This window comes from Apium graveolens, chromosome 10 (genome assembly GCF_009905375.1).
Source record: "Apium graveolens cultivar Ventura chromosome 10, ASM990537v1, whole genome shotgun sequence".
NCBI lineage: Eukaryota > Viridiplantae > Streptophyta > Magnoliopsida > Apiales > Apiaceae > Apium > Apium graveolens.
The window spans coordinates 9,673,817-9,681,757 of NC_133656.1; the positions used below are offsets into that span (position 1 = coordinate 9,673,817).

General features: G+C 32.2%; 1 long non-coding RNA gene across 3 annotated transcripts; it reads left to right on the forward strand.

Annotated features, from left to right (window-relative positions):
- The first annotated feature begins 1,917 nt into the window (after nt 1-1,917).
- On the forward strand, nt 1,918-4,460 carry LOC141689380 (uncharacterized). Of its 3 annotated transcripts, none has more exons than XR_012562363.1 (3): nt 1,918-2,155; nt 2,869-3,430; nt 3,591-4,113. It is a non-coding gene; the product is annotated as an uncharacterized LOC141689380 (long non-coding RNA). The 3 variants fall into 3 exon arrangements; XR_012562362.1 differs by having other exon boundaries at nt 3,319-3,430; XR_012562361.1 differs by adding an exon at nt 4,120-4,460 and having other exon boundaries at nt 1,923-2,155; nt 3,319-4,016.
- Nucleotides 4,461-7,941: the final 3,481 nt, after the last annotated feature.

Consider the following 7,941-nt stretch of genomic DNA (forward strand, 5'->3'; position numbering starts at 1 on the left):
AAATTTGAAAAAATGTTGTTCCACCAAGCTATCCAAGAGTTATAGAGTTGATATATTTGGCAAATATTGTCTACCTAAATAATCATGTTTTAGGAAAAGCCAAAGCTAACATAACGCATGGTGAAATATGGATATTGGCTCACTAGAAAGGATATAGAAGATATTCTTTCCGAATTAATAGTTAGGGCTATTGATTTGATAAAAATAGTGGGAGATATATATTATTCATATATATATATATGAATAATCACTTTAACATAATTTAATGATCATCTGTAGACTAATTCATTTTATGCACTTTAATATTGTAGATATCAAATGACAAATAATAAAAATAACTTCTCTATATAATAGTCCTTGAGAAGGACAAGATGACATGAAATAATTTCCTCAATTGACATGGGAACTTGAGGATTATCCTCAGGTTCAAGGATGTCACTTAAACCTCTCCCTTATTTCTTCTAGCTAAGAATGAAATATGTGATGGAGAAAATACTTAATAGAAGCAAATTGATTATGCAACTGATGTTTCATGTCTAATGCTTGTAATTATGAGTGTTGAGCTTTAGAAGCAATAAGAGCATAATTATGCTTATAATATGATTGAGCACCTTCAAAGGATGTTTGAAGGATAGACTCGTCAGAAAGATTTGACTATAATAAGGCACTATACTTTTGCATTAATGGGAGAATGATATCCGGTTGGACCATATGTTCTAAAGATGATAGGTATATGTATCTTGATATTTTGAGTTTCAAGAATAGTCTAGAGACTCAGCTTGATTTGGTCAAATAATCTTTGAACAACTTATATTCTCAGTTTTTTAAGAACAAAATGATTGAGATAGACAAAACACTTACTGAGTTGTTAGGCATGTTTAGAACTGTTCAAAATAACACGGTAAATGCATGAATTACGTCCATATTGATGGTGTACACATGGAATGTAAATGGGAAAGGAAAGTGGACATGAAAGATGAAGATTTGATCTTATTCGGTGCCAAACCAAAGTCCAATCCCAAAGGGCTTTTGAGGCCTGATATTGTTGTTGCTAAAGGAGATGATTGTCACTTTTGTGAAAATAACTGCATGTTTGGAAGATAAATTGTCGAGCTTGTTTGGAAGATCTAAAGAAGAAGACCAAAAATGGTAAAGCTTCAGATATCGAGTTAGAATTGGAGCAAAAGTTGTTGCTCTAGTTGAAGGAACTCGATACTTAGTTTTTCCTATAAGGCGAGATTGAGAACTTGATAAATTGTTATTACTTGCCTGCATTGAGTGGATACATTAAATCAATTTTTGTCAGGATAAGAAATGTTTTCATTTTAATGAAATAAACAATATTTGTTTATTCTATTTTAATGATAAGGCTTATAATGTTGTTACCTTTAGCATTATTGTTAAGCCATATTAATAAGAAACACATTTCTGAGTTACATATAGATGGACACTTGGATAAGTTTAATTTTGAATCATACAGAAGATGCAAATTTTGTCTCATTGGAAAAATGACTAAAACTTCTTTTACCTGATTAGGTGAAAGGACCACCGAACAATTAGGACTTATACATAATGATATATGTGGTCAAATGCGTATGATGGCAAGGAATAACTTATACTACTTCATAACATTTACTGATGATTTTAGTAGATATATATATGTGGTTGTTATGAAGAATAAATTTGATTCTTTTGAAATATTCAAAAAATATAAGGCCGAACACACACCATAGATTGGCTATTGCAACGCTCATTTCCAAATTTGTCCATAAATTGTTGCTATTTATTAAGTAGTTTTGACAAATGTACAGCTATTATAAATATTTTAAAAAATTGTTACAATAGAGTAATTTTTTTACAACATGTAACTGTTTGCAACAGATTTATAAAACTGTTGCAATGAATTCAAAAGTTTTGGCCAAAAGTTTCCCAGGACCTAAGAAAAAGCGGGCTTTCTCAAACAAGCCCATCAGTCAATAATTAATAAGATTTTTTCATTACAATATTTTTCCTAAGTAAAAAACACTATAGTCTACACTCAGAGGGACGAACAAGGCAACCACTCGAAGATTCAAACTTTCATATTCGAACTCGAAGATCAACGATTCAAGCTGGAAAATACCCAAATAAGCCCAAACAATATTCAAACCCGAAGGTAAAAATCTGAACTTTATAATCGAATTTCTTCCCCAATTTGATTTTTTTATTTTTTAGTAAATCCGAAGATGTGTTTAAATTAGGGTTTGTTTATTAATTGGTGGTGAAATTTAAATCGATTTATAGGTTAATTAGGCTTTTAATTGAAATATTTTTTAATTAGTCGAATTCAAAATTAGGGATTCAATTTGTATTTAGGATTTTTAGATTTGTATGCTTTGTTCGTGTTTGCTGCTCTTTTATTATTTAGGAATTAATTTTATTCATATTTGTAAGCTTAACTGTGTTTATGTTGTGTATATGTTTGTGTTGATATAATTAATGATTTTAGAAAATACAAATTAATGTGTTTTAGTTTTCTATTTTGATGCTCCAAGTAGTGTTTTTGCATAATTATTGTCAACTAGTATAGGCAAACTGTCCTTGTGTAGATGACCAAGCATTTAACCGAGTATATATATTGGTAGGCTTTTGATGTTCTTCCTGTATTGCGTCAATATATCATGTCAACGAAAAAATAATTTTACTTCAGTTCTCAATAAGCGTTATAGGATTGACTTGACTATTAATGTTTACTTTCATTTTTCCTATCCTGAAGAACATTAATCAGATTGAAAGTATGTGGATGAATAAATATTATCATTACTCATAGTAAAAATTTGTCAACATGTACCTGAAAACTTAATATCCATTCTTACTAAATAAATTTAGGTGGTGGTCAGAAAATATTGCCTCGATGACGGGCAAGCAGAAGTATTTGATTTGGAATAGCACACTAACTCGCACAACACGGGCTGACAATAAAATGATACATATATAAATTTCTCGTGTGCATCTCATAAAGCAGTGCAAGAACACAAGGAAGCTTAGGATTTAAGTCTCTTTTGTCACTGGACACTGGCGCCTTCTATGATTTTTTTTTAATAATTAAGTATTCTTTTGTACCTTTATTTTGGAGTCCCTGGCCAGTTGTTATGTGAATGAAGACTTCTAGTGAAGAGAACAACTCCTGATTTATCTTGTTCAGCTTGGAGTTAAGACAATTCTAGTCCTCGTAGGCCCTGTTTCATACTTGTTATCAGAAGAAATGAAGGGTGTCTCTCTAATTCTTTTACTTTGTTTTTAAATAAAATGAGTAAACTTCATATGTACACTTCACAGGGAAGTTGTGTCTGAATTAAAACAAGTTGGTGTTACTTGGATTCAATTTGATGAGCCCACACTTTTCATGGACTTCAATTCAGCATTATCGGGTGTAAATTCTCTTATCAAGGTCAACATTTTTTTATTTAATTTTGTTGAAAGCCTTGCAACTGTACTTGGGAGTTTCTCGTATAAATATGTTACCTTCCTAAAAGATATTTGATAGTTTCTAGTTCTTGCTCTCTTATTCAAACTGTTGTTAATAAAGCCAATGAATCTGTATTTGTTAGATGAAGAGATCAAGCCATGGCCTGTATTTGCTGCGCAAAAAAGTAGTCGAAGTCAATGATTTGACAAAGGCTTTGACTGGAACAATGATGAAGTATTTCAGGGCCATTTATCTAGTTTTTTTTAGTTTTTTCTCCTTTTCCATACTTAGTAAACCTGACATATATATCTGTTGCAACTTTATTAACAATTTGAGAAACAATTTTGGTATTCGTTGTACTCTCTAATTTGTTACAGGTAATCCCATTTCATCACCCCTCCCAAAATGCACCACCTTTTGATGTAATTTCATAAGCATTCGAAACTGAAAATTTAACTTGATATTGCCCAGCCTGAGTTTGTTGGTTGTATTATTGGACAGTTGGAAGTAAAGAAATTGTCTTGAACAAGTGAGGAAGTTGGCTGATAACTCTGCACTGGCTTGCAAGGTTTTTTGGTGTTCAAATTAAGGTTATAGTTATGGTACCTGTTATGGTCAGGAAAGATCAGACCAGGAAATAACAAAGACATTCATTTTTTATTGTAATGCAGCACTTCAATTTGAGTTATCTAGAGCCGTGACCGGTCACCAAACCAGTCACTTATATTGCAGATGGAGACAATGGAAATGAGAACGATGGAGATGATGATGTTGACTCATGTGGAGATGAAGCTACTAGAACCTCCATTATGTCTACTTTTAACTTAGTAATTTTAATTATCTTAGTCAGGCTAGGCTAAGTCTTTTGTGTAAATTATGACTTGACTTTAATGACTTATTTATGTATGCGACTTAGATTTGGAATGCTTTTGTAAGACTGTACTATAACGGTCATGGTACCGCTTATGGATTGTTGAAAATTTGATGCTTTGACTGTGATTTGTCAACTGAATGTGCGGCTTTTATGCATGACTAGTAATATTTATAGCAAGTATCTTTTAATTTTTTTAAAAAATAATTGTTCCTATTTCATTGAATAATGTTGCTAAAAAGTTACAAAAATATTACAATAGGGTTAAAATCATTGCAATATATTGATTAAAATCATTATCATTGGTCTAATATTGTTTCCTTGAAGTAACTAAAATGATACGAATTTAAGCTAATGCAATGTTATTTAGGTGTTGTTGTATGGATCTATTACAATGAATTAAATCTGTTACTATAAGGTGTTATATTCGTTAGTAAATCGAGAAATTGCAACGCACTCGGATGCAACCCCCAATTTTGATCTATTTATTGCTATATACTCTATTGTAACATAAATAGCATATAAGGAAATACTTTCTTAGTGTTGCTATAAGCAATCTATGGTGTAGTGGAAGTAGAAAAACAAACAAGGGAAAAGTATAAAAGTTTTACGATCAGATTCTAGAGGAGAATACTTAAGCCTCAAATTCAAGAGTTTCTTGAAAGAGTGTGATATTGTATCACAACTTACTCCTTATGAAACACCTCAATGAATAGAGATTCTGAGAGGGGAAATCATACCTTGTTGGACATAGTGCGATCAATGATGAGTCAAGAGGATCTTCCATTCAGTTTCCGAGGTTATGCTCCAGAAATGGCTGTATATACACTTAACCAAGTTCCGGCTAAAGCGGTTCAAAATACTCCATATGAGATATAGACTGATAAACATTATATCATGTCATTTATGAAAATTTGGGGACGTGAAGTGTTTGTAAAAAGTTTAGCCTCTGACAAGCTTGGACCAAAATTAGATAGATATTATTTTTTGGGATACCCAAGTGAGACTAGGGTATAGTTTTTATAATCCTTCCAAGAACAAAGTGTTTGTTGCTGGGGCCGCTGTATTTCTTGAGGGAGAACTAATTTCTAAAAAAATCAGTGGGAGGACAATACATCTCGATGAAGATCGAGAACCACATTATAATATTGAACCAGAGTTGGAATAAGATCAGGATGTACATCAAAATATTGAAAGTAATCATGTTCAGGAAACAAAGGTTATTCGTAGATCTAGTAGGATTCATGATGAGTCTGGGAGAAATTATGGATTTTTTTTGACTCAAGATGGTGATGTGATGCTTACGGATAATGATAAGCCTCTCACCTACCAAGATGCTATGAATAGTCGAGACTCCGAGAGATGGCTGGAGGCCATAAAATCCGAGATGGAATCCATGTATCAAAATAAAGTATCGACTTTAGTCGATCCACTCGATGGGGTAAAACTTATAGGGTGCAAGTGGGTTTTCAAGAAGAAAACTAACATGGATGGTAAAGTATAGACCTATAAGGTGCGACTAATGACAAAAGGTTTTAAACAAATTCATGTTATATACTATGATGAGACTTTTTCTCCAATTGCTATGGTCAAGTCCATCAGGATTTTGTTAGCAATAGTTTCTTACTTTACCTATGAGATTTGTCAAATGGATGTGAAAACTGCTTTCTTATATGGGAGCCTTGAAGAGGATGTGTATAGGATATAACCTGAGGGTTTTCTCGATCCAAAGTTTGCTAAGATGGTTTGTAAGTTTCTTCTATCTATTTATAGATTGAATCAAGCTTCAAGGAGAATGAATATTCATTTTGATGAAACGGTCAAAGATTTTGGCTTTATTCAAAACAAAGATGAACCATATGTTTGTAAGAAGGTTAGTGGCAACCATGTGATATTCCTAGTATTATATGTAGATGACATATAACAGATATGGAATGACATACCTTCTCTACAGGTTTTTAAGACATGGTTGAGAAATAATTTCTTGATGAAAGACTTAGGCGAGGCTCCCTATATATTAGGGATCAAGATCTATAGAGATAGATTAAAGAGATTCATCGACCTAGTCGAAGTACATACATTGATAAAATATTGCATCATTTTAGGATGCAGAAGATAAAGAAAGGATATGTTTCGATGTCTCATGGGATAGTGATCTAAAAAGAAAATTTCCCCCTAAATCATTAGATGATAAGGGCCGTTTGAGAAAGTTTCATATGTTTTAGCAATTAGATCTATAATGTGTACAATGATATGTATTTATCCTGATGTTTCGTATGCTTTGAGCATGACGGGCAGATACCAGTCTAATCTAGGTAAAGGTCACTGCATAATTTTCAAAAATATTCTTAAGTACTAAAAGAGGACTAAAGATTTATTTTTGCTGTATAGAGAAGATAGGGAACTAGTTGTAAAGGGTTGCACTGATGCTAGTTTCTGAACCTAATTTTTGGACAGACAAGGATGATTACGTGTTTACTTCTATTTTGTGTTTTGTCTAAATATAAGTGATGTTGCCTGGAATAATTCACAGCAAGAACGTTGATGATTCTATAATGGAAGCCGAATATATTGATATTTTAAAATAGCCAAGGAGACTGTTTAGGCATGTCCTTAGGCGATATCAGCTTATTAATGAGATTAATGATCAAGGAGATATAAATGTAAAGTGCATAGTAATGATAATGTTGCAAACCTACCGACTAAGGCTTTGTTGCAGCAGAAGTACGATGGTCATACTAGTTCCATGAGTATTAGATACATGGGTGATTGGCTCTAGTGCAAATGGGAGATTGTTAGTGTTTGTGCCCTAGAGATAACACTATGATGTTTTAGTTTAAGACATTTGGATTATTAAAATTTATGTTCTATCAATTTTTTTTAATTTATTAATTCTTAATTTACTGCGATATAAATGTTAGATTAATAAATGTCCTTTGAATAAGATATGAATTCTATACCTCTAAGTACGTGACTTGACATGAGATTATGAGAATAGTATCAACATTACTAAATGTTCCTAGTCAAGTATTATTATTAAAGGGACAATAATAATGCATTAAGACCGATGTGTTAGTTGACTGATGATCACATCTCATTGATCATAGGTATAGTGATACTAAAGTCAAAAACACAGGAAGATGTATATGTACATGGTGCTGGACATACCCAAAGTGAGATTCTACATGTCTGTTGTGTCATAAGTAATTCTCACAGTGATAATGATGTAATGGTTCTTAGACCTGAAATCATTATATTTCTATATGAGAATTGATATAAATTGATTCCATTAAAAGTTATCCTTGACCGGGTAATGATAAAAGTGGATATTGGGTATGTTATGAATCTTATAAGAAATATGAATGATCTAGATGAGATTTAACCCTCCTATTTTTAGGAGTGATATTATTGGCCTCTTTTGTGAGCTAGACTATGAAATGTGTGGCCATGCTCAATTGTTGATTTGATATGATAGTCTACTCATTGATCAAGGAAACTTGGATTAAACTATGATGAGGATGACACATTACATGCCTCTAGTTCAATCTATAATATTTGGTTAAAGGGATTATATTACATTGTACATTATTCACGAAAGGTTTAATCGATCACCGATTCAATT